The sequence below is a fragment of the Dendroctonus ponderosae genome, unplaced genomic scaffold (assembly GCF_020466585.1).
Source record: "Dendroctonus ponderosae isolate FM_Combo_2020 unplaced genomic scaffold, Dpon_F_20191213v2 Dpon_F_20191213_8, whole genome shotgun sequence".
NCBI classification, from domain to species: Eukaryota; Metazoa; Arthropoda; class Insecta; order Coleoptera; family Curculionidae; genus Dendroctonus; species Dendroctonus ponderosae.
This window is the reverse complement of record NW_026019016.1, coordinates 9,543,260-9,569,490: the sequence shown is the minus strand read 5'-3', so window position 1 is coordinate 9,569,490 and position 26,231 is coordinate 9,543,260. Positions and strand designations below refer to the sequence as shown.

Genomic DNA, 26,231 nt, shown 5'->3' with positions numbered 1-26,231 from the left:
TCTGCCAGCTGGCTCATTTGACAAATCACCAGGACTCGTTCATTTTTAAAGTGTCTATTTTGTGCAAACTTTGCCAAATTTTCTACAAATAAGTTCCGTTTCAATCCATACACAAATGCGTGACGAGGCCGGGTTCACGTATGGAGTTGTTAATTGTGTTAAATAGTATCATAAATTGGAGAAATGGAGAGGTAAGAGAGCAATTAGCGTAAGTACATTAAAAAAATGTTCCAAACCCATCAAGCCGGTTTCTAAAACCAATATATCCTCAAGCACACACTTGTTAAGGTAAACGAGTTTAAATTATTAATCACATCAATTTCCTGGAGCTACACAAATATCAGTTAAAATTAAGACGTATAATTTAAAGCAATTAATCTGTATCTAAATATTGATTAACTATTTTCTTATCGGTTTAACGCCAAGATCCTTCTTATCCCTATCCGGCATCTTTGCGAACTTTATCCAAACTCAATTAAGGTCTCAAATTTAAAATACGTACCCCCAATATACTGCAAAACTCTTCGGAGGAGAATGTTAGGAGCAAATAAAATTTCAATCAACCAGCCGAAGTACGTTCCGAATGTTGGGCCAATGAAATATATGAAGGTATATTTAGGATACATGGTAGAATTTAATGCTGTGTTAACGGGAAACAAAGAATGACTAAAGACAAGAATGCTGTCTGGAAAGTTGTTGGATTTTCTGGTTTATTTCAGATTGTCAGTTGAATTATTGGCTTTATATTTCTTTTTTGACTATAAGTGATATAAGAAATAGTCAGAAATTGCAAATTGGTTTTCACTAAAACATTCTTAAATGCAAGGATTCTTTGCTACTTCAGAAATGGTTTTGAGCCGTTGTTTTGCTTACATCTGTCACGGAAACGTTCCAAAAAGCAGTTTTATTGAAGGCTAAAGTTGGTGTATAAAACATTCATCCATATTTACCAAAAACAGTATTGATAAAACTAAATTAGATTGATGCCACTTGTAAAATTGGATGTCTAGCACAAAAAATAACATTTCCTTTTTAAATAATCTGAATTTATTATCATAGAAGTACGCTGCCATTGTTCTCAGCTTAATTTAAGAATTAATTAAGTTGTCCTCATTCGTACAGTTTGTAATCAATAATTTACAGTATTTTTAAGGCGTTATTTCAAAGCGCTTCCAAACTGTTTCACAATGCCAGTTCAAATTAGTGTCCAAATTACATTTACCTCTTGGTAGCTTTCCTTAAGACATTGAATTGTCATTATTAATTTACACGTTTTACGAATCTCGCGTATTAATATGCAGGCGTTTGAGTGTCCTTCATTTTCAGGTGCTTCCGAAAATTTAACAGCGTTGTTTCAATTGTTATGAGTTTTTGCGTATGCAGATCCCAAACCAACAACAACCAATGGCAAAGTTTTTTTAAGTAAGCAATTTACATGAACAGATTACATGCTTGTTTTGCTAATTTGTTTGGAGTCTTTAAGAATTATTATGGATCTATTTTAATTTATAATCTGAATAAATACGTATTATTTTCGCCTTCCCGTCTTCATTTGGGGTTTCGTTGCTACAGGTGAAACCAAATATGTCTATAAAGCAATCTATTGTAGGTAGTTTGAAAACTTTAGAAAATGTATTCACACAGTTATAACAGTTAGTTCACAAAAATATTTGTCGTGGTCCTCTTAAAATTTGACTTATTATTTCGATTAAGTGATCCAAATGACTTCTGTGCCAAAAAGTAAATAAAGTAAATATTTTTTCTTATTTTGAATCTCAAGAAAGTCGGTAATAAGAAGAAAGTAAAAATTATTGCTTGTAGTTTATTAACACCAATTTATAGGAAGCTGAATTTAAGTTCTTCTTGACTATTCCATAGTTGCCTCAAGAATCGCAATAACTTTAACTACCAGATGTTAATTTACTTAATTACTGCCGAGACCGTTAAACAATGAATGCGATTTTAATGGAGACCGAAAACTAAATCTCAATTGGAACAACCTATTCATTTCGGGATAAATGGAAACTTTACCTGTAAATGTAAATAGAAGCCCTTTAGTTCTACCAGTGGAAGGTGATTCAGTAAAGCAAAATCATTTAAGCTAAACTCCTGCGCTGCTTTTCGTCTTATTATAAACTAAATTGAACTTTGAAGTGGCTATAAATAGAATTTGAAAGGTTGTAACAATATATTGTTTTTAACTTCAAAACGTAATATTTCAGGCCGTGGGCAAAAGACGTGTTATTAACCACCCTCCTCTGGCTTGTCATTGCCTTATGTATAAAATTGCCTTGACATGGCACTGAATACATAAAAAAACACCTTTTGTGTAGCCGGAGAAGTTCGCTTTCGACAACATGCCGTTTTTACAAATGACGTTCAACTTTTGAGCGGATAAAATGATATATGAGTCAGCTGGATTCATCTGAGTAACGATCATGAAGCATTTAGGTAATTTTCTCACATTATTAAGGAGAGTAACCAAGTAATTAATTTAATGTCCGGATTAGGTGATATATTATGGGAAAATTCGGCGAAAAAAGTGTTTATTTTGCTTCATATTTGTGAATCACAGGGATATTCTGTGATCTGGGAGTGGAATATTTCTGAAAACTTGAAATGAGTTGTAATGCTACTAGATACGTTATCGGAAATTAGAAGTGAAATTAATCGACAGCCTTTAGCAACCGAATAGGCTCTGTGATCTGCCAGTTTAGGAAATCGAATTCCAATTTTTTGGCCCTACAACTATAATTTATTTTCAATTTCAATTTGTTCTTTTCATACTTTACGTAGCTGTCTGACTTTAATTGAAGTTTTAGAGGTCGTTTTTGGTAATAATAACGCATTAGAAGTTACCAAATGATGTTTCTTTAAATCGATGGTATTTGAATTCAAAACGATGCAGTGCCATTCCTTATTATTATCAACTTCTGAAATAGCCCATGTTTTTGAACCTGAATTCTCGAAGGGAGAGCTCACTCGCAACGATAACCCCTATTACAAGAACATTATTTACATTAGGATAGTTCAACAGTGGAAGAGAAAATACCGAGAAGAGTCAATAAAGCCCAACAAAAGCTATAAAAGCCAATTTAAAGACTGTAAAGATATGAGAAAAGTTGTATTTTCTTCCCAGGACTATCGAATATTTGAACGCTCAACCGAAAGTATTGAGAATATAAAGTGGAATAGTATCCATTCTAGTTACGTGAATATTTATGGAGGATTACTTTATAGATGCTGTTGTTTCCAAGTAAGCATAAATGAAAGTGAAGATGTTAAATAGTATATGCCGTTAAATACAATAATAATAATAATAATAAATCAATTTGCAGTATATTGTTTAAACTGAAGATAGTTTGCAATACTCATATCGTTTCAACCGCGGTTACTTTTTAGTAATTTAGAAAAAAATTTCAAAGTTTTAACAAAGTGCAGGCAAAGTAATAATAATATGGGTACCAATTAAGCTTCAAGTAAAAGTTGCATTTACTGGCAAACGGATTTAAATTGAAACTGCCGCCAGCTGAAATTATAGGTACTTTTAATTATGCTGTTTAAAATTGCTTTGTCCTATTACTAACTACGTCTGCATAAGCAAAAATCTGAAATTTCTAGAAAACTTACTGTCATGTGATGTCCTATTTAATGAAAACAACTTGCTCAAGTAACATACTTCACCCAGTTAATTATGCGTTAAATTACTTAACAGTTTTTGTTAGTGTCAACAGAGTGATAATATTCTAATAACTGTAAAAACGTCAGAAACACTTGAATATTGAATTTTCCAACTGTCGCGTATTCAACCGAAAATCTGGCAATCCCTGATTTTCCATTTTTTTCTTTATAACGTGGGAAAACCCATCATCAATCGTCATTTAGAAAATCGAGTCAAAAATCTGCACTGTCAGTCTAAGTGAAAGTCATCCAGGAGATAAAAGTTTATCAAAAGACGTTCGCCGCAAAAGCAGTGGAATAATTTAGAATGAAAAATCCCACGAAATCTGGCCAAACTTTGCTGGAGGAAAAAACAAAGTTTGCCGTTTTCATAAGTAATGAGCTAGAAAGTTGTAAAACTCAATTGCCAATATAGGAGATTTTGCCATCCATCTTGGATTTATTAAAGTTCCGAGCGTCGAGCTGTAAAACTGGAGATAAATTTGTCATCCATACTTCTGAGTTTAGACAGATTTATACGTATGCGGAGATTTTCAAACGGGTTTAATTCAATAATTAACAAAGACAATCAAAGTTTTGGTAGATCTTTACCTGCATTCAGAACTTGGAGTTATCAAGGGGGAACCAAACGAAGAGAATATAAATCAGTTTACTTTTGGTAGATTCTCTTGTGGTGTTTGAAGAAATGCCCATAATTTGCAAGTTAAGGGTAGAGTTGCATAAATATCGTTGCTGAACAAGACTGATAAAATAACTGAAACATGTTTAATACAGCAATTACCAACTCTTGAAGTTATCAATCTCAAATTATTCGAAATCACATGCGGTCAATGTTAAAACAATCAAACCATAGTCAAACTATATTATATATTAATTATATATTATTATTATATTATATATATATTATATTAAAACAATATGAAACAACTATAATGAAAAAAAACATCCTCATTTTCTCTTAGGGAATGTTTATCCTCCACGCTATAATCCATATGCTTTTTACAGGCTATTTATATATCTACCGAACCATAACAAGATTTTAATGTTCCAAAATATTCGATAAGAGATTATAACTTTTCTCATGTAGCATGTGCAAAACCAATTTGTGCTAACCGCTGTCACGGATAAGCCGTAAAACGTTATAAGAGACAATAAAAGTGCGAAAACGCTTGAAATGAGACAAATGTAAAATTTCAAATGGCTGATGGAATTAGAAGTGTGCTATTACATTGTGGCGAGCCACTCGAATTACTAATTTAACGACCTATTAAAACTGGAAATAAGAGTAAAACCGTTGATATTGGAAGCAAGCAGTGCCATCTCGCATAAACTAGATCCACAAAGATTTTCCTGGATTTACTACTTCAGATTTTCCGGTTTATGTTATTCCAATTTCAAATAATGCTTGCTTAAGCTAGAAAACCCGGGATCCAGCAAGGAGCAAGTATTACTTTTATTGGAGTTCCTAGCTTTGATCACATTTGCAAAAGCAGGCTGCTAAAATTTATTAATCATAATTTGATACAGGATCATAAATTTGCATCTGTAATCCACAACAATTTGAAACTCAAATCAATTAATTTTCAAAAATGAAACCTTCCAACCGAGCTAAATGCGAACAGGCAGAATAAATTCAAATCAACATATCATTTAATCTAAACGATGAAATTGAATATTTCATTATCGCCGCCAATGTAAACTGAATGATCACTTTTGCGAATTGCGAGTTAATCTGTTGAGATATTCGATTCCCACCATAACTAAACCAATTTAATGCAGTCATCTCCAGCAATATAATTAGCAATATTTGATGATTTTTGGATTAGAGTTATTAATTAGATTTATAATGAGGTCATTTGATTTAAAAATTATAAAATATGGGTGTACTTACATACAGTTAGCGGTAATAGTGATAATTGGTAATACAATATTGTTCTGCAGAGGACGGTATGTTGGGTTAAACATAATGATTTCAAATCGAACAGCACTTGTAATTTCTGGTTTATCGATTCAGCTGCTCTAGAAGGATTTCGCCCACTACGCAAAAAACGTTTTTTAAACCCCAAGATAGATATTTTCGTTATTAATATATTCCTCCATTTCGTTAGAACATTTTTTGTACACTAGAATTTTTTCTTCATATTTCTTTACGATTAAATTTATTTGCCGATGTTCCATTTTCCACAGATTTTCGGACATTGCTCTTTTGTAGCTTCTGTGGCTCATCGGATCTATTTTTTTAACTTTGGATTTTAGGTGCCTAGTTTTATGTGCGCAATCAATCGAACTTCTGATTCGATGCAATATTCATACGAGCAATAATTCATCATTAGACGCGAACTCTCTAAATGTATTTGACTCCGAACAAGAAAATTTAAATCAATTTTTATCCTATGATGCTATGCCTTGGTATGTGATAGCTTAAGGCATGAGGAACCATTTATTCGCATGTCGTTTTTCAGCAAATAGTTTGGTTTGGATTTATTTATTATCCATGCAAGTTTGTTCAATGTGAAATAAAACTGTCTATGATAAGATGGATTATCCTGCTATTTTTATTACCATAAATCATGCCGAGTGCTGTGCACAAGAGATTAACTGACCAGTGTTTACAACTGCTCAGATTTTTAACGGGTATCGGTATTCTCTGTTGAAAACTAATAATAATAATTTAAATGTTGCGATTTGAGAACTTCTGACGCATAGTGGAAATTTGCACTGATGAATTCTGACTTTATTTTTGCGTTAATGTTTTTTTGTAATCTACGCAAAATTTATAGCAAATTATCTGCGACAGACTTTGCTCGATTTCCAATTTATTGACTCAGTTCTTCAACTAGATAGCATTTTTAATGTGTCAGCAGAGTGAAAATCTTGGTTTGCGTACAAATCCATACAGTAAGCCACAGTCGCTCGTTTGCATGGAACCAAATCCACTCGCTAATTCAAACTGTCCTCAGAATTTTTTGTCCATATTTCAACATTATGTGAAACATGGCATGTATTAATTTGAGTAAATTCGCATCGGTTAAATTTAAAGGGATTTAGAGGTTGTGTGTCATTGGAATAACGTAGGCTCATGAGGATTTATTGTTCGTTTAGCTAGCTGCAAATTTACTTGACTGTTTAATAACAGCTAGCAGATTATATTTAAACTGATGGGCGAAAGGGTATTAAGTTAAGCTCTACGCTAATTTGGCGTTGAAACCTGTCACCTGGTCAAACGGAATTAATTTTGTAAATTTAACGAGCTTTTCTGGATAGTTGTCATATTAAATAAGATTTGCGGGACGGTTGCGACGGTCTGCCATTTTGATTTTTATTATTAAATTCAACTGAGGTTCCAAATTTTTCAGTTTAATCGATGTTACAATAACTTTTATACAATTCAGGGCTATTTGTATTAGTATTACTTTGAAACTATCATACCTATTTAACTGATGTTATGAAAACTACTATTTTTGTTGTACTTATTTTAAGTTGAACGATCTGTTGGTATACAATCGCACTTATTGAAGCAAATTTGCATGAATGTTATAAGTATAAACTTATTTTTCTAACTTTAAAATTTTTTCAAAACTGTTTTTGAGTTTGTTGCTAATGATTCCCGTTCATTATTTGAATTTTCTGATTTAAAAAAATGTATGGTGTCTAATATTTCCTTTAGGTGATCTTCGCACATTTGATTGCTAGTTTTTGCAGAGTTTATCACTGTCAATTCTTACTTTAGCAGCGATCCATTGAAATTACGGAAACTGCATCAATTCTGGTGTCCTGGTGGGTACGACTGCGCTGGTTTTTAATTTAAGGTTTTTGGGATCGTTTGAATTTTATAGAAACATTGTCGTTTTGAAATTTGTGTTCGAAACCATAATTATCTTTTCTGGAATTCCATTATCTTGCCCGTTTCAAATCACAGCAAATTCAGACTGAGCAGACCTAAGATTATATCTCCAAATCCCTGCAGTTTACAGTGTTTAATATATTAAGTTACCAAGTTTGGTTATCGAATTAACCTCGTTATACATGTACGCGAAAATGATAAAGTAATATTAATGCCTGATAATTGAATATGTTCCTACATATTTTAATGGATTACTTGCATGTACCTAGTGCTGACGAAGATTAAATCCCTGTTTCATGTTTCGTGACAGGTGCACTTCAGAGGGAATAACACAGGAACCCTAATAGCGTTTTAGATTAGATTTTCCAACTTATTACACAATTTTTTTAACAATTTTTAACTCGCATTATTTGTAAAAAGTATGGTTTCTCATATAATTTTTATATTGTCTTTATTTTAGGTTTCTTTATTGTTCTGCATAGCAAGATCCCAACCACTCTCAAAGCTCATGTTGAGGCAGTCATTCTAAGAAAATATATGCCGGATGAACCTGCGTAAAGGTGACGATATCGACCCTAAGGGCTTATGCAATTGAGTGATTTTATCTTTACAGGAATGCTACTTTTAATGCAATCCTGGGATTTGTACGCCCTATACACACACACCGAATAAAGTTATTTAGCATAACTTGACCCAAAGGGACAGTATTTGTTAGGTTCAATCTTCCATATTTTCGAAAGTCCCCGACAGGTCAAAACTTTTCGGTTAATTCGAGTTAATTTGTTCAGGTCAAAACTAAGCCCGTTTATTCGCTGTGTATCATATCGAGGATATCAAGGGGATATGAAAATTTATATAGTCTCCGTATACGACCCGTAATTTACTGAACCGATTAACAAAAGCGAACAGATTATATTTGCATATTTATTATTTGGGAATAAGCCGCATTTCGATAATCCCAAATACGGTTTCTATTAAGGATTTGCTTTAGATTTGAGCAAACTCATTTTATTTTTGAGTGTCCGTATAAATACCCGCATATTTTCAGAAGTTTGCATTTTATTTCAATGTGTTTTGAATCCATTTTGCTTCTATCGAGTGTTTTGTTGATTTCTGTATCAAATATGGAGAAGCGGCATTTGAAAGTTCTTCAGTTCTAAACGTATATTACTTGTTGAGCTAATAATCTCTACTCTAATAAAATATTAATAGACAACGAACGCAATTTAATTTAAATCTTTACTGTTAATCATCGGGTAAATGAAAGCTCCAGAAATATATAAGTGTTCAACTGAAACACTTTAGTCTAGCAGCTAACAAAAACTGGTCAATTAAATCCAATAAATTATTGAACCATGATGATTGTTTTTTTGTACAGTAATTCGCCTCAAATTGCCCATGAAAATCGAATGGTCGCTAATTAGGTTTTGAGTAAGTCGAAATGGAAGGGAAGAAAAGAAAAGCGGATAATCCAGTAATAGAGTGGACAGTAGGTCATTATTTATCGTTCAATTTCGAATTAGATCCTTTTTATCATTTTCCCGAGAAAACACAGCAATTTGTCCTAGAAAAATAGATACATAGACAGGCGTTTATAAATATTTATTACAAAATGCATTGCTAGATACGCGTAATGCTCTGCCTATGAATAATCAATAGCCAATGGGAATTGCCATTAAAGACGCGAAATGCCGTTTTACACGGATGCAAAATCTCAAAAATTAAACTTAATTTTTCGATTCGAATTGAAAATGAAGAAACTTCTGACGTCAACTAAATTACAGGATTTGTAGGAGACCCGTTGATTAGGTAGGAAAAAACATCCGGCCAATTTCCAAATTGTCCCGTTTGCGCTTGCTTTTCTCGACTGCTGGAAACTTCTTAGCAACTAATTAGAAACTTTATACACTACCACTTAACCAGCGTTGGAAATAAAAATGCCGACGATCTGTTACAATAGAAACTTCGACGTCAAACAAAGAATTCATTTCTCAAGCTATAAATATTCTTACGTTATTTATTAGGACAATTGAGCACGAATACCTAATTGACAGTCTCTTAAAGAATTAAGTTCATTTTAGAGCCGTTTGCGCTCACAACTTGGAACTGGTGAGATTTCAGGCTCTTATCTGGTCGCAGTACAGCGTTTCGTCCCAACGCTTCGCAAGCACGATCTGCTTACATCTGCAGAAGTGGTTGCACGCCTAATTTCAACTGCTGAAGCTTCATTTGAAAATCGTATTACAAAATATGCACCCTGTAAATTTTATTGTTTGTCGCTTCATTTATTCTCAACTTTCAATAGTGTTGATTCAAATAAAAAAACAGTGGATGAAAAAATACTAATTAGCTAAGGGGATATGAACGTTCATTAAGCGTCAATTATTTTCTTTAATTCAATATGTATGAACGATTTTAAAGAAGTATATGTATTAAAATATATCAGCCTGTCCGGCGGAAAAACAGGTGATTTGAATAAAGATCGTGTAATGGGCTGCCAGTTTAATAGGTCCTTTGGAGAATATCTGAAATTGCTTTTTTACGCATTAAGTTGCTACTTAATTTAAAAACTCGCAGTGAAGCGAAAACTTAGTTGAAACACCAGCTATTTAATTTACCACCTTAGAACTGTGTGCAACCCAGCTGTTTAGGAATCATTTTAATAAAATTTTTGAAGTAGTCGAATGTAATTAAGCGCAAATACATCATGGACTAATAACGTAAAAGTATTGTTTTCTATTAATCCCATTAGGCGACGTGTTTATTTATATGAAATTCAGGCGGACACGGTGTTCGTACCAAAACTTCCCCCATTAAGATAATTGTCTACGAGTAGCAGTTAAAGCCAACTTTCTGATAAATGCTCCAAAATGCTAGATGTTAAAGTTATGTGGTATTTCGCTGAAAATGTCTAGACTTTAGCCAACCCCAAATATGTTTTTACTCAGTTTTACTCAGAACTGCCCTTTAAATTACAGGCATTTACAAAATTCTTGAGGTAAATGCGACGGTAATATAGTTAAAACACAAGTCAGCCTTGTAGTCGGTCTGTCTGCCTGTTTGAGCAACCTATTTTTTACATGATATTCAGGAAAATGTCTTAAGATACGAGACAGACAGTTTACCTTGATAAAGTTTCATTTTACCCATGTTTTATTCAAACTTGATAATATCAAACTTAATTTTTAAATGAAAAAATACGAAACTCAAAATGATGTACTACTGTTTAGCATTTTCAGACCCAACATGTTTTTCGTTGTCATGTGTGATTCTCCCACGAAAGACAATATTGTGACTCACCGAAGATTGCATGTCTTCAAATATGACAAATACATAATGAAGGAATGAAACACGCCACAAGTAAAATGACTCAATCCAGCCACACTAAAACGTTTTAAGGAATTAGTAGTTGAGTTCCATTATGAAAATACATTCGGCAGGAACTTAATTCATATTCTATCGATTGAATTGTTCTTAGTACTGAATATATTTCCATGAATTTTCCGTCGTCTGCAATGGGAGAATGGGGCTTTAATAGAATGAATTGAAGATTAGCCAAATGCCACTATAAAACATGTCATTAATGTGTATGGTTAGCCGGACCTCTGAAAAAACTAATTGCATTTAACGTAAAAGTTTTTTGCGGTAATTTATGCTTCACCAGGGAAAAATTTAGATTGGTTTATGTAGATTTATGCAAAGCAATACGACATAAAAACGTGATTTTTACGAATATCATGCAACGGAAACGTAATATTTGAATAGAAATCTGAATATTAGCGTTAAAACAGATCAAACAAATCAAATATTAATGGGAACATTTTCGGAAGTGACTTTTATAAAATCGAATTTGCGATATGGAGATAAATTAAATATTGTCAGTGCATTTCAATTAGTATATGGTTGTGTTATTGACATTGTTTGTCTGAATGCAGATTTTCATTTTAATTTGATTTCGGAACAATAAATTCAAGCTATCAGAATATTGCAATTAACGGTCGGTATTAAATACATAATACCTGTAAGGGAGGTAATTAACTCTGAAGCCCATAAAGTAGTTAATTTTGTTGCATGCGTTTAATGGATTCATTTTTTGCTTATGCGTATCTTGTACTTGGTTAAACGACTCGTACGTATGTTTTTGATTCGTTCAGCATTGGGGCAGCCCCTCAAGTTTAATCCTAACATTTATGTGATAATATAATACCAATAAAGTGGCACCATAATACTTACATTTCCTATAAAATGAATAATGTTCTAGATGTATTTTAAGCCTAACAAACGAGAATTGTTTAAACTTGTAATTTTTTTCTAGTTTATCATTGTGACCTCTGATGTAGCGGAAAGACCGCACTAGCTAATAACATTTTTGTGAAGAATGAAAATATGTTGTTTGTTTTGAAACTAATTAATTTACATTAATAATGTTAATTTGAGATATATTTCTGTGTGCATTTTTTCAGTAACGGAAAGAACATTTTTGTTTCATTAACTATGTATGTATCAGTATGACACGCATAAAAAATACAATAACTGCCGAAACTATTGATTACTATTGAAACTATTATCAACTGCGTCAGCCCTAAATATATGCTTCGTGCACGAGAACAAAAAAGCAAATTTTTCCCATTCCACAATACAGAATAGAACTTTTTGTTCTTTACTTAATACAATTAATGACTTCTTGTTCTACTTGCGTTTAGACGAGGCTGTAGGGTCCTCTTCCCTAATTGGCAAGAACAGTAAACATTATCTGATTTAATCTAGTTACGGAAAATTTTAATATATGTAATTATATTTCAAATAAGTTAACAGCGTCGATCCCGGATAATCCTGTAACAGAACATAAATAAGCGCAGACTCTCATTTGCCTCCCCAGTTCATCTGTCCTTCTGCTTATAAAGATTATGAAAAATTTCCATTTCCTCTTTTCGCTCTAACATATAATTATTCACGGAAAGTTGAAAAACAAAAGGCCCCATTTGGATAAAATGACGACTCCTCTTCGCAAAAGAAAATTAAAAACAAATTTAATTCAACAACCGGGGAGTAGGCCTAAAAGATTTTTAGATCCGCAATCCCCTTTGATTAATGGACTGAAACGTGAGCAATTTTGAGGCGAGGTGGAAGCACGTATTTTTTTACTTTAGTTTTTTCAATCCTCATATGGCTACGTGACTTTGGTGCGCAGTTTAAGTGGGTTTCTTGGCAATTTATTAAGAGGAGTGTCAGTTTATCCCAAATTTTTTTCCTCAGCGGACAAGCTAATGTAAAACATACCTAATACCAAGCTTACTAGAGTGGAGATCATTCCACTATTGAGACATATTCTGCATCTGTGTTCTTAAGCGCTTTCGGCGAGATCTGTATGCTTGAAATCTGTGTTGATGCAAATTAGATGATTTAACCATAAAGAACAATAAACTACTATATTTAAATTTCTTGTTAAAATCAGAGCTTTACGGCATGGGATTTAGTGAAGTCATAATTTTCCAGTTTGCTTCATTTTTAAAGAAAACCTGATGTACCGCATTTTAAATCCTACAATAGTAAGTTTTAATGATATTTGCAACTAGTGTGGCACGTTTAAACCGTTAAACTTTGGTCTGCTATTCTATCTGACCCGTAGTTGATGGTTTAGGTAACAAAACTATGGCGTGAAGCAATTGTGAATGGGATAAACATTGACTTAACAATATTAGTTCAGATAACGCCTACCGCAAAGCGAGGGGACCGGCGATAGCTAAGCATGGAGGCAAACAACGCAACTAACAATCTAGATTAAATGACACTAATTAGAAAACACTTTCCAAACAACATCATATTTAGTTACTAGTGAAACTGGTAGTTGAATCGGATTTCACTAATTTATATGCAAATTCTAGATAAGTACCGCATATAATTATTTTTGAGTTACTGTCGTGTCCACAGGCTAATTAGTGCCGCAATTGCTCGTTGTTTTGTTTGGGACCGTATTAGTTTGGTCGGCTTTGAATAGACAAGCGTATTGAAGTATTTTCAAAGGGCCAAATGTGAGTTATAAAGTGCATTTGAATGGACGACGGTATTTTCTTTCAGCTTTACTTCATTTGGACGGTATTTGAAACGGTGCTAGTTGCAATATTCTATTATACCTTTGAGGAAAAAAAACGGTTTTCGCAATTATTTAAATCGGAACTTTAAGAACAATTGCTGTTGGTCCGGGCGCGCCAAGCTCTATATTTATAGACATAAAAATAATCTAAACTATAACGCATAGTTTGGTCATGTAAAATAACGCTGAGAGATGTATATTAGCTCTCGAATCGTATGGATTGAGAACTATTGGCCAGAAGGAAAACATACGAAAATAAAAAATAATTTCTGCATCAACATTTTATGATATGTTTTTTAAATGTATGAAAACTCAGTATGTTAGTGATTATTCGGTTTTCCGCGGATGAAAAGTCAAGAAACAAAAACCCTCTTTCGAAATAAAACTTAGATATTTGATTTTGCTTGTTGCACGGCCGAGACGCATTTGCTAACATTGAAATAACACCATTTGTTAGAAATGAAAACAAAATCGTTTGGAAACAAATACTTTTATTCAACTATCATCAAAGTACTGTTTAGGACTGCTGCCAATGAAAGAACAAGAATGATAGTGAGGTAGATGAAAAGATAATCAATCAACGAAATGAAAAAATAAAATTACATTAACGAAAAAATCAGGGAAAAATAATAGTCAGCTGAAATATAAGTAAATGACCAGGGCAACATGCAATTGATGAATGAGGCGGCCATTGACTGTTCTGTCGAAGGCCAGTGTCAGCCAAGCAATCTAGCGAAAATACCCAATTAATACAACAAATAAAGCCGAGAAGAAAATAAAGCGAAGGTGAAGATTTACAGATGTAGGACAAGACAAATGTTGCAAAACGTCTGAGCGAGTATAAACGAGCACTGTTGAATAAACTGTTATAAAAGAAAGAACAATTTTATTCATAATAAAAATGTGAGAATCGAAGGCAACCATGTAGAAAATGGCAAAATTCTTTGAATGTACAAAAAGGCAGTTAGAGCAATTTCAAAATATATCAGAGTGTAGCGGATAGCTAAATTATTTAACTACAGCTTATAGCAGAGTTTTCCAGTTTTCTTCATTAAAGGACGCATTTTATTGTATTTTAGAAAATGTAATTAAAACGCCAATGAAAACATATAGCTACAACTGATAATCAAACACCTGAAACACCCATTAAATGAGCATAAATCAAGTTTGACGAATTTATAGAAAATTTACGAAATTTTTCAGCAAATAGAGCCAAGGAAAATATCGTGCAAAGACACATTATCGTATGTATAAATTGTAAAGGTTGGAACTATGGACTCTCCAAGTTGCCATTTAAGTCTCGAAAACACCCTTTTCTTCTATAGGAAAATGAGGTAATTTAGCGAGACCATACGAATAAGCCAAACTTCTCTGAATAGGTTCAAACGAAGTGGAATGCAAAAACTACCAGTAGCAATAAATTGGCTCTGTGAAACTAAGATTGCAATTCACCTGAAGCAGGAATGACCTTTTATTTAATGCATGTGGTTGTTGGTGCATTGCTACGTGAATTGTGATGGTTTGCCAGATCATTACTAAAAGTCTCATGCTTGATTCTCAATCAGCTTTCATACTTATTAAACTCTGAAGTACATAAATTGTGAAGAAAGCGTAAAGTACAGTTCAAAAATGTTTAGATTCATTCAATTAGTTTCTGGGTCCTTCAGAGCCGTGTAATAATTTAAGTTAATAGCACCCAAAGGCATATTTAGCAAGTCCAATTCAAAAATAAAGATATAGACGGGGAACAAGACATTATTCAGGTTTTTGAAATTCTGTTTAAATAATAATATGTAAATATGCCGGCTTACAACATTCTCCAGCTTCAATTAAATCCAAGCAAATACCCAATTTTACACATCATATAAAACATAGAGCAGTATATATTTGTTTTGGATGAGACTATAATCAAAGCATGGAAAGCCGAGGAATCGCTGCTAAAATGTCCTGAACACAGAAATATGCACGAGTTTTATACACGAGAATAGAAGATTTATCAACCGGGGTCATGGTAGGGTATTATGATGCAAATTGAGCGACAGACATTTCAGACAGAAGCAGTGTTAGTGCCGGAATAATAATGTCCTATGACGAGTGATGGGTTTAAAATGCACATAAAAATGTGGACACGAAACATAATAAATGAGTATCGTGCTATTCTGCTACACGTAACATCTATTATAATTGCTTCACAAAAGCAGTCGGTCCGTGGGAGGATTAAAGTCTTTAAGTTCCTACCCTATGTTGGTTTTCTGATGTAAATATATCGTTCCACATATTTGGGAAATTTCTTTAAATTATGATAATTTAGAATGATACTTGAGGATAATATCTGTTATAATAAATGCCACATCTTGAAATAAGGAAGAATGATGTCACAAAGAACGGCACGTTTCTAACCACACTGTTTCCGACAACATTTATTATTGAAACCCTCCGGCGACAAAAACTTCCCCGTTTTCCCACAAGGGCTCTTTTATTCCTGATGTACTGTGTGGCGGACTCTTCTGGGCAACCGACCCGCAAAACTTTTTTTTCGGTTCGTCATTAATTGCTCCCATTGGATAAAAAATGTCTCGAAACACTTGAAATGTCCAATTGCTTCTCATTTAAGCAGGTAGTGGTTTTGTGGTACGAAACACTAATTCTGAATTTTTCCTCAAGGTTATGCATGTTTTAATGGAACCAGCTACCAGTTATGTATAGGTATCAAGTGACGAACCCAATTGAAGACTATTTTTAGCCGAAATTGTTGTAAAGTTTCTAGGAAAAATTTGAATGGGACAAACCAAATCTCCAATTGTCACTCAAAAGTGTTTATTTGCAGAGCGGTGTGTCATAAGTTATTAAGTTATGCACTTACCCTCGTTCAGCTCATCAGACAATCTACCCAGCTAACGATATATATTTAAACGGCCGAGTTGAAAATTCAACCCGACCAACATTAAATTCCGTTGGATGCGAAGTAAGGTCTGTGTGCCGGGTTACACTAATTGCTATGTAAATTATAGATAACTTCGAATTCGAATTGTTTGTGCACAGCTATCAGAATACAAATTGCTTCGATTAAAAAAGAACAATGGATTTGCCTAGGTGTCAGCAATGTAAAGCGCAGTGATTTATTTATATGCTGTGGAACATCAAAAGGCGGAAATAACGCTTATTGTGAGAAGTTCGGATGGAAATTGCCTAACTATTGATTTTGGGCTAAACTTTACCTAAAAATTTTGTTTAGGAGTATATTTTATTTAATGAGATACAAAAGAGCATAGTGCTTTGGAATAAGTTTTACTCATGATTTTAAATGCCTAATTTACAATGCAAATAATGTAAAACCCCGGATGTTATTGTTTTGCACCAAATTTATATACCCAGTAAAAATTCAATGTTTTAGCAATTAAAAATTAAAATGTTAAAAAGTTAGATATAATAAAATTAATATCTATATCTAAGAGTTATTTTAGTTGCTATTCTATAACTAAAACTCAGAGCTACCTTTCAATAATGTTCGATATGCATACATTTTTAGCTATTTGATCAAGCATTTTCGTCCATTTGGGATACCGAGATTTTGAGAAGCGGGAAATTTAAATATCTATTTTCGTTAACCATAAGTTTTATTCGATGGCACATTAATGTTTTGCAAGCAAAATTTACTAACTAGAAAATGGTCACAAATTATTACAACCGTTTACGTCAACTGGATTGATTGCTTGAATTAATCAATTGCTTGAAGCTGAAATAAGTCAATCTAATAAGGTTTATATTATAACAAAAGCTGTGAAATTTTGCATTTGCATTGGCAAATCCTGGTACACATGAGAAAAACAAAGTTAAACAATATTTTAGCATTTTAAAAAGTTCTTTTTTAAATTAGTGTGTCTGGCAATATGTAAAATGTGCATCCGAAATACGTAATTTTTAACAAGAAAGTTGAAATACAAAGCAATGTGGTTCCTTCCCACTTTTCCAACTGTGTGCAGGCATTATAAGTACATATTCCGTATTATTATTAAAAAAAAACAAATTTTTCATCGATTTATTTAGGGTATGTTTTATATAATTTTGGTAAACATAGATTGAAAAGCTTTACTAATCATTGATTGAAAATTAAATTTGTTTCTTCGAATAATTCAATTTGGATCTTTAAATGTAACTTTCTATTATACACATCTGTTGCATATTGGGTAATTTAATTAATACGCTCATGTGCAAATTTAGAAACACAATAATATCTCTTATAATGTTCTTTACTTGTTCCTCTAGGTCCCTACTCTAAGAAATTAGATTGGACTTAATTAAGAATTTTATTTATCAATTAATATCTTTTAACTTAACTTAACTTATGCAGAAGTGAATGTGAAACAAGCAAATTAAACGTGGACTTCTCTTGAAAACCAAGTTAAGTGGCTTAGCAGAAGGCAAATAAATCTGGAGTGTGAATTGTAATTAGCTTAGGTGTGCCTTGCCGCATTACCAGGATCTGCAGTATAATTGCCATTATATTTTATTCCAGAGATAAGATCAATTAAAAGAATATTATTTATAACTGGGTAATCAGTTAACAAACAATTTTCAAAAATGCAATTTGTTTCCAATCAAAAATAAAAGCAAATATTGTTGAAACTCTCGTAAACAACCACCACCTGAAATTGGAAAAATGCTGGTTTTTAAGCGCGACATTTGCATCTTTTAATTATCTAGTACGCGTTATTTACAGCAGTAATTTCACACTTTTTTAATGCCATGCAATTCGCAAAATTTCATAAATATTTATTCGACATCAGTTTTGCCTGCCTGAAAATTATCCGGAATTTTGGCTGGGAAAACTTGTTTACACGACGCCATGTACAAACACCATTTTCAACGAAACTAATCCATAATTTACATGGCAATTACTGTAACCCTTCGCATTAATCTTATTTGATATGGGACCGAAATTTACCTTGTTTGGATTGAGCTAACGAATCAGTTATATTATGATATGAGATAGTCAAAATGGAAAATACTAATTATTTTATGCATAACGATTCGACTCCTATTAGTGGACACCTTCTAATAATAAATAAAACCTGTCTTGACTTTCATCACATATCACTTAATGCTCGCATTGTTTGTTTTGTGTTTTGCTTTTTTAATTTGCGTTTGTGCTCGAAACGTCCGACAAATCACAACCGATTTTTACTAGTTTGTCGGCACTCGATTTATTCACCTAACGCGCGTTTTAAGGAGGAAGATTTAGAAGTTTTATACTGACTATTCTTTCGGGATAATTTCTGAAAACTAAATATTATGTACAATTAGTAAATTTTCAAATTACCGACTTCCTATAATTTAATTTCTCTTGATCGTTTAGAAATCGAATTGTTTTATCTCGAAATATCGCCACGTTTGCATATCGGTTTCGATGAAAAAAATCCGTTCACTGACGCTTTTTTCCTTGCCTCTCATCAGTTGAATCTTCAGTCTCCAGTAAAAACGAAAATTGAATTATTTCATCTAGAAAAATTTCTCGTCTTGATATCGGCAAACTTCCACTGAGCTGATCTCATTTTAGATTCGAATATTTTTTGCGTTTGAAAAAAATTGTTTAGTATTGACATAAATTGCTTGCGTTTTTTCCCAAGGTGCGACAGGCTTATAAAATTGTTACAGTTACATAGGACGAAATATTCGCAAACTCTCAGTTCTAAAAATAATTTGATTATTGCAAACACTGATCGTTTTGATGAAAGTGGTTATAGCGCTGCACATTTTTTAGCATCATCTCCAGAACCGATTTCGGTCCGATCCGCTGTTAACTTTAATATTTAGTTATTTATACTAGTAAAGTATATAAAAGTAGTAAAAAAATAGCCAACAGGAGATACTATTTGCAGGAAAATGGCCGTAATGTAAATAAAATGTATTGTCGTCTCAGGTTGGATCAGTTGCTTTATATGCACCACGGATAACTTGCGTACAGTTTTGCGCAATGTTCTGAAAGACGAGAAGCAACACAAGTAGAAAGCGTGAATTTCATACTTTGTTCGCACCGTACTTTTTTATAATAATATTTCCGTAAGTACTCATGATGAACTTCCATGCTTAAAATAAAATATTTTACGTTTTATATGGAGACTACTTGCAAAGCCTTTAATGGGCAAATAGTTTATCATTAATTGTTTATCTGTATTCAAATGCTATTTTAAACAAGTAACATTGTGGAAGTAAAACTAAACAATCCTTTTTTTCACCACAAAAGATAGAAGGATCTCAACGATCAAAGAGTATAGTCTGAAAAATATACCATATCTTTATTACATTTTTAAATTTTGAAAATTACTTCAAACAAAACAACAATCCCCAGATGCAAAGTATTTCCAAACTGCAATAAATATAGCCAGACGCTGCCTAACCGAAGGAAATTATTATGCGTCCACAAGGAGTACTCCTTTATTATCATACAGTTTTATTTTACGAAAAAGATGTCGTGCTGAGAGTCACTTAAAAACACTGGTATGATACTACGGACTGTTTTTGTTGTCAAGCTGTTTTATAAATTATAGTCACGGTATAATTTCGAAATAAATCTCTTGTTGAGAATATTAAGTTCTCCTTTGCTGGGGTTTATGTTTAGGAACGTTTTAACAAATTTGCTGCCGTATATCGCCTATTCATTCAAAGCAGAATTTTCTTCGAGCGACAACAGCTGAACTGCACGGTTTACTGCATTCCTAAGCTTATGCCAAGATTCCGTCTATTTTCAGCTGACTCTAATTTACACTGAGTGAAGTTTCGGTTTCCCATGTTTTTATTCGAGGCAGATTTCAGTTAAATACTGAAATATTTATTTCAATCTCGATCCAATTATGAGCTCCCCCAGGCCATAGGAGCACAACCGCAATTTGATAAGTTGCAGTGTTAGCAAGGCATGTTTCATAACAGTAACTTCATTAAAGCAAACACACATATATCTGCTGTAATTAATTTATAACTTTACTCAGAGCTAGTCGTGGCTCGCCGCAAACTATTATGCAAAGCGGCTTTTAAGCAAATTTTATATGCGAGGTAGATACTTTCAATCTACATGATCTTAAATTTGTTGTTTCATGTCGCTTTAAAAACTCAACCAGGAATAAATATTCAAAACTTACTTCGAGTATCTCACTTTAGAGTTTCAATATTCCGATATAAAAGTAGGGGATTTGGAATTTAGATTACACCTCGAATGAAATGGCACTATTTCTATCAGCAAATGCAGTAAGTTGTAGTGGCTAATGTTGAATAAATATTGAAACAGGAACTTACATTTATCTCCGATTAATCAAGGCTAACTAACCGGTAACTAATGTTCACTTGTTAACAAATTCACTTTGTCGGATTCGGCATCGAATCGGACTCAAATAGCAAATAGGAAACCAACAAATTATTTATTTTACTTCCCATAAAACTTTGAAAAAATGTGCATTTGAATTAATTGGAAACTTGTCAACTCTTGGAATTTCTCCAACAAACAGAAGAACTCCATATAAAAACAACAGAAGTATAAGATTCACCACTTTATTGTTGAAGTGTTTCCTGAAGCTGTTGTATCCAAATAGTGAGCACAAAGCTCGAAATCATCCCCTTTCCTTTGCACAATCGCACTACTGTCGACGTAAGTGCGGAAGTATTTGCATTAAATTTGATGATAACAAAGGCATACAATTACTGCTATTGAGAACCTTGAATAGCAAATACGTGGAAATGAAAATACTTCATACCAAACTATATTTACTGATGATATAGCTTGAATAATAAGCCTTACATTTTGACAAACCTAAAGAGGAATATCAAGCAAACATTACAAAATAGAACATGGCATGAACCTTTATCAGGAAACCATCGAAGAAATCTGCGGTTCAAAAATTTTATATCGTGTTCAGAAGTGAAAAATTGGAAATGGAATTGTCGAGCTTTCTTCGTCACAGCTAAAATTTTCAAGTTTTTGCGTAGAACAAGCTGAATGAAACATTGTTAATCAAAGATCAGATAAAACAAATAAATGCCCATCAACTTATTTCCATGGAAGACAAAATAAATAACATTCGCTTGATTATAATGTGTAAGACGTGGAACGACAACACAACAACAAGCAAACAAAACCTCATCTCTTAAAACATTCCATAAATCGAACGTTATTTAATCAAATTATTAAGATGGAGTTTCATTTAGTAGTTCTGAGCCGTTGAGACAAGCAGTAGCATTATTTTTATAATATCAGCAAATGATATAAAGGTTTAATCGGTTGCATTTAAGCGTTGTCTGTTTTCATGGAACGATTACATCAAAACGATTTAACTGTACCTTTTCATAAAAGTCGTCTGGCGCAACAATTTAGATAATTCAGTCAGAATATATTTCGTTTGTGCCGCATCTAAAATCTACCAGCCCAGTTAATTTAAATTAAGTGCAAAAGAAACATCTGCTGGGTATATTTCACAATTATTACTTTGTTAATAGATGTGAGCCAATTTACTACCAATTGTTGAATATTTTCAACTGACTGAACTATCGTTGCTGCGGTGGCTACTTTTATACTTAAATCATGCTGATCATAGCAGAAACGATACTACGTCTTATTTTAATCGTTTAGGCGGCGTAAGTGGCCATATAATTCAAGTATCAATTTGCAATTTTTTCTATTATTGCCCAGATTCCAAATGTTTCTTCAAAATTGACGCTCATTATATTGACGATCAATAAATAGATAATCATTCGCATCAAATCCTCACAACTTTCCAGTGCCAACACCTTGAAAAGATACTATTGTACATTAATGTATTCATTTATGAGTATAAATGGCAAAAAAATACTACCAAAACGTACTTTAAATCGACGGGAAAGTTTCGATTTCAATTTTTCAGACTTGTTCACACTAGAATCAATTTACGAAAAGTCAAAGTTTACCAGGGATAATAAATTATTATTAAATACTGATCGTTTTGTTAAATTAACTCATCAAGCCCGAGTTCAAAATTGCGACTTGATATATTCCTCTGAAGTATTAAATTGTGAAAATGCGCATCCAAGGTAATCGATATGAAAAGTCTTCTTCAAGAAGCTAATATTTCCTTACCCTAAACCACCTAACCAAATCCCGTATTAATCCGGACCCTGGTCCCCCCTCTGCCAAGTAATAAAAGCAAATTAAGCAAAAGGAAACAAAGGAATATGGGTAATGGCTCCAACAATCCTCATCACCTTCTTATCGTGGAATGGCCCCCGCATTATTCCACGCGATAATCCTTTTTAATTCTTTTTCCGTTTAATTCGGGTCAAAATAAGTAAAAACAACGGATTCTTCTGGCATTTTAAAGTAATTGCGTTATGGTTCGGGACTGCTTTTATGATCACCGAGGGAACTTGTGCTCTTTTCACAAAAGACGCTTTCTTTAAACCGCAGATAAGAACATTGATAAATTATGCTCATGTTGTGCTAAATAGCTCTACTTTTTAACGCATAAATCAACTGCAAGTTTATAAAAGCGTGATCTCCACGTAAGACTTTGCGTTGTGATTTACTTGCAGATTTTCTACTATGATTTACTTGCCGTATTTATTCCGATTTATTTGGAATAAGGGTATTTAAAAGATTGAAAAACTATTAAATTAATGTTTTCTTGAAACGTAAAAGCGTACTACCTTCCGCCGATTTAACCACCATCAGCACCACGAAAATAAAAAGTTATTATTTCCATAAAACTTAAGCGGTGTATTTTGGTGCCACCAAAAAAGTATTACTTGCAATATAAAAGCCTAAAATCACTGCCGATGGTGCAATACCCGTTAAACCTGGAAAATCCTTAATTTAAAACAAATATTGTCTAATTCCAAACTCTTAGAGCCAATGGAGCAACGTCGATTCTAAAGTGATCCCCAGATAATACCTATTAACAGCTTTTAAGACCCAGATAAATTCCCGTTGCCGTACAAAGACGACAGCATAAAATGGGGATTTTATAATAATATGTAAATCAGATGGCGGAGAGAATAAAGATCTTCAGAATTTAGACATTTCTGCAAAGCGAGTCTGTTTCATTACCACGACCGAATCCATTAATTAGTAATATTAAAATCAGGGGGTTAACGGTCTTAAGTTAAAATGTAGCCTCAAAATTCCTTATATAAATATTAAATATGCATCAGTTTGACCCTTTACATTTTTGGTCTATTTGCCCAGAAAAGATCTGCATAAGCCGAACGTTTCTTAAATTTCTTGTACGATAGATTCGCATCCAGGTGCAAATTTTTGTATGTACAATATTGCTCTCGTCATTGATTTGAAAAAAACTGTTTGAAATACTTTATTTCCAAGACTCCATGCAATGTTTGCGTTTACATTTATTAAACTCGGTTTGGAATTGCACAGATAATTAATTATTTCATTATAATGAAATCCGATGAGATGCATAGCGTTTGAATTAGTTTTAATTAACGGGAATTTTACAAATTCCACAGCAAATTAATTGCCTCTAAATAATTGGCCAACAATTAGTCTCATTTATTAAATTTTAACTGACTATACTTGTCCGAAATAAAAGTTTGTGAGAAACAGTTTATTGCGTCATACTTTAGAATCAAATCAAACATGAAATCAATAGATTTTCAACCCAGATACAGAATGAACAAATGTAAGGGTAAAATATTGTTTTAATTGAATTATTTCCAGAAACCCATATAAAAAGGAGGCAAATAAAAAACCGCACTAAACAAATCTCAGCTATGTTCGAAACCAAAATCCAATCAATTCCAGATAAAATCTGGATCAATATTTATGAAAAATATAGCTGATGCAAGGTAGCCCATTATTTTATAAATAACTTTCAAGTTCCGGTTCATATTTTAAAAACAACCTTAATATGCAAATGACGACCCATAAAATATAACCGTAATTCGCTGAAAACTTGAGGTAGAAAGAAATTCTGAAAAGAATTTTAAACCTTTCATTCTAAGGACAGGAAGTTACGCTGCAGAGTTGAGAATTCATAAAATTATATTTCGGTTTGCGTTCCTTATACGACTTAATTAAATATTTTTCTCAATTGGCTAAAAGCTCTTTAGTTTGAAATGGGGCGTTTGAACAAGCGTTTTTTATGCACGGTGTTGTTTTATAGCAAAATTCTAATTAGATGGTTTTGAAATCGAGGTAAATGTTAGAAACATGATTGAAGCACAGGACTTAAAATGTTGTTCTGGTATTTGATTTCATCCTATTTCAAATGTTTCATAAAGCCGGGAGATTTGCCTCGGTTATAAATTAGAGATTTGCTTCAGGGAAGTTCACAACAAATGTATATTTGGTTAGGATTGAAGGACTAACGTGCGACCTGTAAATCCCAGTGACTATGTAATTAACTGCTAACTGCCTAGCTAGTTATTAGGACAATCGTATAAAACCCTTTGAAACAAGTCGAAAACTTACCCAACAGAGTGGGCAGACTATTGTTAACGCAGGCTAGAATGAATTTATTCCGGTCAAGTTATCTATTATCATAATATTTATCTACGCGCTTCATGTAAATGTTTTAGTTAACTAACTACAATAATAAGCAATCAGTCGAGCATCACATAATTCCAGCTGAAATGTATTCATGCAAAACCATTCTTAAATTGCAAATACCAACGGTCGGAAAATGGTACTATAGCAGGGTTTTTAATTGCAAGTATTTGAGTATGTATTAAATTTATGTTTGTTTAACCACGAAAAACAGCATATTGCATTAAAAACACATGATACATTTTTGTAAACCTAAGCAACACTATTCTAAGCATACCTTTTGTCCCATGGAAATGTGCAGGTGATGGAGATTTTTTTATTCGACGGTTATTTGCGCCGTAACGAATTACTGCAGGGACCCAATACGACAAAATAAACATTCATTTAATCTGATTCTAGTGTTGCAAAACGAGCTGTGAATCTTCGAGACAGCTTAATTAACTCAGCTCGTTGTAAATTCGAACGGGTGCCAGGCAAACCTATACGACAATGCGGACCCGATAGTTTAAATAGGTATTTAAAATGCAATACCGGTCGGGAAATGGTCGCGATAACCATTTCCAATTAAATACACACACGAAAGTGAGCTATACAAATTCCACAAAATTAATTTTGTGCAATAAATTGATCTTTCGTCAGCATTTTTTGTCCTTTTATAACCCGGTTTTTTTTCCTTTCTCAATTTACTATTTGTTTTGCAGATTACAATATTGGTGACTTTTCAGCTCAATATCGGTTGCATTTTTGTTCCTTTGTGCATGTGTTAGTTCTTTAAGGTTTTGACAGCGTTGGTCCATCTATTTTTCCTTTACTTCCTTTTTAAACGAGCATGCTTTTTGTGAATTTCTTCATACACATTTTGTTTCTGTATTTGTATTCTATTCTTTTGCTCACCAGTGCCAATGTTAGTTGAGTTATTCCTTCGTGTTTTGATCTCTGCATCTGAGTTTGCATTTCAGGGTCAGTCATGTTTCTATTATGTTTTTGATCGCGTGCCAATTGGTCATATAATACTCAGGAATTGATTGTTGACTCTTTCTGCTATTTTTCCTTTTTTTACTAAGTGCTGTCAATTTTCTCTTAGAAACTTT

At 33.0% G+C, this 26,231-nt stretch overlaps 1 protein-coding gene and 1 long non-coding RNA gene across 3 annotated transcripts in view; one reads left to right on the top strand and one right to left on the bottom strand.

Moving 5' to 3' along the window:
* LOC125505431 lies at nucleotides 1–8,834 on the top strand. The gene is made up of 3 exons (XR_007282162.1): nucleotides 1–191; nucleotides 7,986–8,085; nucleotides 8,139–8,834. It is a non-coding gene; the product is annotated as an uncharacterized LOC125505431 (long non-coding RNA).
* The window catches only part of LOC109546387, a 111,852-nt gene that overhangs the window by 52,805 nt on the left and 32,816 nt on the right, over nucleotides 1–26,231 (bottom strand). The window contains exon 1 of one of the 2 annotated variants that reach the window (XM_048669206.1): nucleotides 25,418–25,628. The exons of the other annotated variant lie outside the window; for it this stretch is intronic. The gene's annotated coding sequence lies outside the window, so the exon portion shown is untranslated. Of the gene's footprint in view, nucleotides 1–25,417; nucleotides 25,629–26,231 lie in introns of those variants that run through there. 2 annotated transcript variants of the gene reach the window in all.